The sequence below is a fragment of the Triticum urartu genome, chromosome 4, assembly GCF_003073215.2.
Source record: "Triticum urartu cultivar G1812 chromosome 4, Tu2.1, whole genome shotgun sequence".
Lineage (NCBI taxonomy): Eukaryota > Viridiplantae > Streptophyta > Magnoliopsida > Poales > Poaceae > Triticum > Triticum urartu.
Window position 1 is genome coordinate 368,254,432 of NC_053025.1, and position 6,617 is coordinate 368,261,048.

Here is a 6,617-nt window from a genome sequence, read left to right on the forward strand (position 1 = left end):
GACCAAGTGTGCTAGAGCTGAGGAGGGGCGCCTCTCCCTCCTCGAGCTCCCTGCTGCGGACCCAGAGGAGAAGAAGACCAAGGCCAAGGACGTGAAGCACAAGGGAGCAGTTGTGCTCGCAGCGGAACTAGACACCAAGCGTGGCAGAGACCAAGCGGAGTCATCCAAGGGCAGCCGTCCGTTCTGTGCCTTCCACAACCTGAATAGCCACAACACTAGCGACTGTCAAGAGCTCAGAGCCATTCGCGAAGGACGCTTCGGTTGGTGCCCCGAGCGCGGCAACCAGGGCTACGACCGAGGAGGAGGACATGGTGGCGGACGCTGGGACGACTGTGGCCTGCGCCAGGAGTGGCGCGACCGGCCTCGCGAGGACCGCTGGCAGGATTAGCCTCGCGAGGGCGCCTGGAGGGATCAGCCTCGTGGGGATTGTCGTCAAGGCAACGCCGGACTCCCTCCGCTGCCACCACCGCCAAGAAGGAATGATGAACACCATCAAGACGAGGGGGCTGGGGGCTTCCAGGAACCGCGTCCTATCGCCTGCATCTTGGGCGGAGCCCATGCCCCAGCCTCGCAGCGTATCTTCAAGCAGTTTGCTCGTGAAGTGAATGCAGTCCTCCCAAGCTTGAAGCCACGCGCCCGCTCAGATGGTCCCAGTGCCCCATTACGTTCAACTCAGCAGACCAGCTCAAGTGCGCAGCTACCGCTAGCACCCTCCCGATGCTTTGCTCCCCAGTCATTAGCAACGTGCAAGTTACCAAGACCCTCATCGACGGTGGCGCAGGGCTCAATGTCCTGTCCGTCGACACGTTCGACAGCCTCCAAGTGCCGTATGACCAGCTTCAGCCCACCAAGACTTTCTCAGGAGTGACCGACGGTTCCACCACACCGATAGGGCAGGTCCGCCTCCCTGTCACCTTCGGGGAACGCAAGAACTACTGCACCGAGCTCATCGACTTCGACGTCGTGCACATCCGTCTGCCATACAATGCCATCCTCGGGTATCCAGCCCTGGCCAAGTTTATGGCAGTGACCCATCACGACTACAATGTCCTCAAGATGCCAGGAAGCAGCCAGATCATCACGGTCCCATGTGAAGAAAGAGATGCGGTGTGCTCCCTCGAGCGTGCCTTCCAAGCTGCAGCAATCGACGACCCCGACAGCAAGGGCGAGGGCCCTCCTAAGGCCATCCCTAAGAAGAAGAAGCAGCTGCGACGCGTAGGACCTCAGGAGGGTGATGCCACAGCCGGCGCCTCGTCAGGATCAGCGCCCGCTCCAGTGGCGCCTCCCTCCATCGCATAGGAAGGCGTGCCCAGTGCCCTTCTCGGGCAGGGCTCTAGCGCTTTCTTCTGGAAGGCCTCAGACCTTGTCCACATCACGAGGGAGGCGCTCGGGCACCACTTGGAGGCGTGCTTCACGTCACGTTTCCCTCAGGAGGGCACAGGGCAAGGATTGCCCACCGTTCAGGAGTTCATCACCAAGAGCACCCAGGAATTGCAAGACGCAAGGGCCATGCGCGGAGACCGCCGCTCGCGAGACACATCTTCCCATCCAGGCAAGGATGCTGGGTTGCGTGTCTGCATCGACGTTCCAGGGCTCAACAGGGCCACTTCTCAGGAGCTTTTCTGTCCTTCGCGCATGGGACGCTACGAGGGCCCACCGCACAGCTATGTTCGCATGCCCTTTTGCTTGCCAAGTGTATTATCCGCCTACCAGCGCAACTTGCGGCGCATCCTAGCAGCTCAAGAGGCCAGGCACCACGCCATCCTAATGGAGATGGAGACGATCCTTAAAGAACCACCTGAGCCCCCAGAGCCTCCTGAGGCTCGGAGCTCCGGAGGCTCGTAAGGAGCAACCCCTTCGCCGTGCACCTTCAGCTACCCCAACTCTCCTTCGTCAACATAACCAGGTGACATCTTTCCAAGTTCATTCAGCTGGGAGCGCCCCTCGGGCTACATCATTCCCAGGCCACGTGGGTCCATCCCTGTGGCATGTATCCCTTTTTATGTCTTTAGCTTACCTTGTTGGGAGCGCCCCTCGGGCTGCATCATCCCCAAGCCGCTCGGGCCTGACCTAGTGGCACGTATCTCTCATGCACTTACTTAAGCCTGCAACTCTCATGTTCGATCTACCTATGATTACTACGTACTCAATCGCCGCCTCCCACGGGGCCCCTCACACTGGCACGACACTGGTGCATGGGTCCATCCCTACCACGTCGATAAACCTGAGCGGTCGAGCTCTGGCTCGCGGCAAGCCCCACGCACGTCACCTCACCAGGCCCTCAGTTCCTTCACCCCTTCGCGGAGCAACCAGCAGCAGGCTGGCAACCATAATGGCAGATCATGTTCTTCCTTGTGCTGGCTCATAGGAATCTCACGAGGATAGCACCAGGCGGCACCGCGAGCTCCCACCTCTTCTGAGTAATCCGCTTGCACGTTAAAGGGGGTCTCCTGAGCATCGCGACTCAGGAGATCTTATTGGCTCTCCAACCCTCACCCCCTGGCCTTGACCACGGCACGCGACCTGGCATACTAGCAGCGGCTGAGCTCGCTCGAGGGCCGAGACCTGAGGACGTAGAGCACAAAGGAGAGCATATGAAGGGGAAGGCTCGTATGGGCCTAACCTAGCTACGTTGCGGATGTTCGCGCACCGGTCTGGCGCGTCATGAAGAATCGACCCCGTACCGCCAAGATAAGTCGTGAGCTCAGATCAACTAATCGTTGGGACCCAAGGGACCCGCTCGCCGCAGCCCTGTTGTGGCAACATCGCCTCCCTTTCTTATCTTACCATGGCTGCTTGAGCGCTAAAGGGGACCCCCTGAGCATTGCGCCTCAGGGGCTCTTACTAGACCTCGGGCCGCTCACCTCCTGGCCTTGACCACGGCACATGACCTGGCATACCAGCGACGGCTGAAGCTTGCCTGGGGACCGGGACCTGTCGGCGTAGAGCAACAAGTTGTCGCGAGGTTGGAAAGGGAAGACCGAGCCTAAACAGGACTTGCGCTAACAAGGCTTCCTTAATTGGGATAACACCAACAAAGACATCGCAAACCCTTTACACGCCCCCACGGGGTACTTCTTGATTCCTCGCAGGGAACAAAAGACGAGAACCTAGGAGGATCCTATGTACACACCCCCGTAGCCGATGCCATCATCAACAGTGGGCCGCGGGAGGCCTTCGCCAACCCCATCCAGATCACCAGCGGCGGCAGCCGGACATTGCGGCCCTACTCCAAGCGCGGCGAGATCTCGAGGGCACGTAGCTGTCGTCGCTCGTCTCAGGAGTCTCGTAGAGCTCGGGAGAATTTCTGGACTCCCAAGAGTCGCTGCTACTGGAGCAGCCCCGAGCGGGGCGTGCCTCATCCTGGCGCTCCCCTTCGGGGCAGCATTCCAAGCGGCGACCCTCTGCGTCGAAGACCTTGAAGAACAGTGTGGAGGCACTGTCGTACTCGAAGTGGATCGCGAGGGCGCCCATCGCACGGCAAACCCGCACGACCTCACCCCAGCCATGGGTCATGAAGATCATGCCGGTGGAGACTACTTCAACCTCTGCTCCGGTCGCCGGAGCATCGCAGTCAGCATGCTGCAACCAGAGCTCGAGAGGCCCCCTCGGTGGCATCACGTCGGAGAAGAAGCGCTGGAAGCGGATCCAGGAGCTTGGGGGCATCACCGCCCGCAGCACGAGCTCACGTGAGGAGTCCGCGGCATGGACTCCAGGAGCGACGACACTCATCGCCGCGGCGCGTCGACCTTGGCCGTGGTGCACGCGCCGATGCCCGCCGCTTCTTCCTCCCGAGCCCCCGGCTTGGGCGTACAAGGGCAGTGGATACCCAGGAGGAGGCCGGTCGCACCAAGGCCTCGGCACCACCTGCATCTCCGCGGCGTCACGGCGGTGGACCGACCTCTTCTTCGGTGGGAGCAGCACCGGCATGTCGAGAGGAACCTTTCCCTTCTCCTTAGCCAAAAACCTACGGATCAGCGCCATTGAATCTGCTGCTAGCAGTGGAGCGGAGGAAGAAGAAGTGAGTGGAATGGGAAGAAATGAGCGACGAGGGCTCTGGCCCCCTCCCCATTTATAGCAGGAGAAGGCCAACCAGCACCCCCATGATCACAGGTAATGATGGCTTTCCTTGCATGTCGCAGGGACTTGTCAAGTCGGATAGTTGCCGAGGCAGCGTGAGGAAGCAGAGACACCCACGTCCAATCAACCGCCACACGTCAACTGAGCCCGCAGGCTTTTGGGGCCCGTGACGCTCCGTGCTTGATCCTTTGGCTTCGCCTCGAAACCAAGCCCGAGCGCGCCTTGGGCCCGGGGGCTACTGTCGGCGTCCTGGGAACGGGGATCCCCAGACTTGCCTGCTTGCGGCCCGCGGCGTGGCCGGGCTGGCAGGTCTGTATGGCCCATCTTCACCGACAAGGCATTCAAGACCCTCGCGAGGGGCCAAGCCTCGCGAGGCAGACGACACAAGACCTCCTCAGGAGCGGCCTCGCCAGGCAGGCTCACAAGGGGCGGAGAGATCAAGGCAGGGCAAACCTCACGAGGTCATCGTGACGTGAGCCATGATGATCGAGACCAGGCGGGCGCCAGCATGCGCAGTGTCCTTGTTTCCCCTTTGGTGCCAAGGGGGCAAGCGCAGGCGCGGAGTACCGATGCATCAAGCAAAGGTTTCCATATTGGTGCAACGAGACCAAGACCATAAGGACGTCAGGACGGAGGTCACCGTGGAGCCCAAGACGGCATCATCAACAGAACCTTTGGCAGGCGAAGACCACCTTTTGTCAGGATAACTTGTACTAGCTGTCCCCTTTCGAATTGGCCGTTGTTGGCTCCCTTCCCGCTCAATATTTGGGGATAGGACCAGAGCCTATTTAAGTGGAACTAGCCACCAGAGTGGGACGGACCGAAGAGGATCGACCTCAAAACGGACCAGAGAAAGGATCGACCTGATCACAAGTCGAGAGCGGATCCAAGATCATCTCACCCACACAAGTTCACCAAGCACAAGAACACCTCAACCTCAGGAGGCTGTTCTTCCCCTTGTACTGTTCATCATCTGCCCAAGAGGCAATCCACCACCACCACACTGGAGTAGGGTATTACACCACAACGGTGGCCCGAACCACTATAAAACTTGTGTCTTTCTGTGTTGTGAGTTCATTGAGTTCGTCCGCAAGATCTTAGAGATCTAGGGCATGGATCGATTGGGTGAAAACCTTCGCACACACCCCAGTGTTCTAACCTCAAGGGTTTGCTAGAACCCGTGATCCGACAGCCTGTATAATATTTATGTTCATGGTGATCATATCCTACTCATGCTAGTGTCCTATGTTACTTATGCATAATGTCTGGTTATGATCGTTGTTGCTCTCTAGCTGGCCGCTTCCCAATCTTAAAATTGCTAGCCTTCGCCTGTACTAAGTGGGGATTCTGCTTGTACATCAAAAACCTTTAACCCAAAGTTATTCCAGATGAGTCCACCACACCTACATATATACGGTATTACCCTGCCGTCCTAAGTAAATTTGCATGTGCCACCTCTAAAAACTTCTAAAAAAATCATTATCCATTTTGTGTGCGTGGATCGTTCATGGAGGAAGGAGGTGGTCGATATCTTCCGTGCTAAGCATGTTATCCTTAGGTCGAGTGTTTATTCAATCGCCATCACACGAGGAAATGGGCCGTAATAGGGATTCCCAGTCCTGAACTCAAAAATGCAAATAATTAAACAAAACTCCCCCGGGACTGTTGTTGGTTTGGACGACACCCGTTGTTTCGGACAAGCCGTGGAATGTGATTGTTGGTGGAGGGGGAGTAACCTGTACTTTTATTGCTTGGTAACCGCCACTAGCATGCTTAGCATGGAAGATGTTGATAACTGATGGTCGTGAAGTGAATGAGAAGGGTGCATGTCTCAAAATTTCATTTATCTCTGTTTTAAAAATTGAGCTCTGGCACCTATGCAAATGACTACTTCCCTCTGGGAAGGGACTTTCTATTTACTTTTATGTTGTGTCATCGCCTTCTATAAACAAGCGCCAGAAACTGAGTAGAGCACAGCGGTCATGATTTATGCATTGTGTATAGATAATGTTGGGTGCATTATGACTGGATCTTTTCTACCATGAATTACAATGTTTAATCGCTGCTTGAACTTCAAAGGTGCTCTGCATTTATGTTTTGCAGTCTCAGAAAGGGCTAGTGAGATACCATTATTGTCATATTATATCATGGTTGTTTTGACAACGTGTTGCTGTTTGAGATATCTTATTATTGCTCGCTAGCTAATTATGTCATTGATATGAATCATTATAATATTTAAGAGTTATTGTCGATATGGTTAGTTATAATGCTGGCTGAAAACCTCGGTGCTATTTAAGCTTATTTATGCAAACAAGAGCAAAAGAGGTCGTAAAAGTTTTTCTTTCTCACTTTCAGTTTATCAACTGAATTGCTTGAGGACAAGCAACGGTTTAAGCTCGGGGGAGTTGATACGTCTCCAACATATCTACTTTTTCTCACGCTTTTCCTCTTGTTTTGGACTCTAATTCGCATGATTTGAATGACACTAACCCCGGACTGATGCTGTTTTCAGCAGAACTACCATGGTGTTTTTTTTG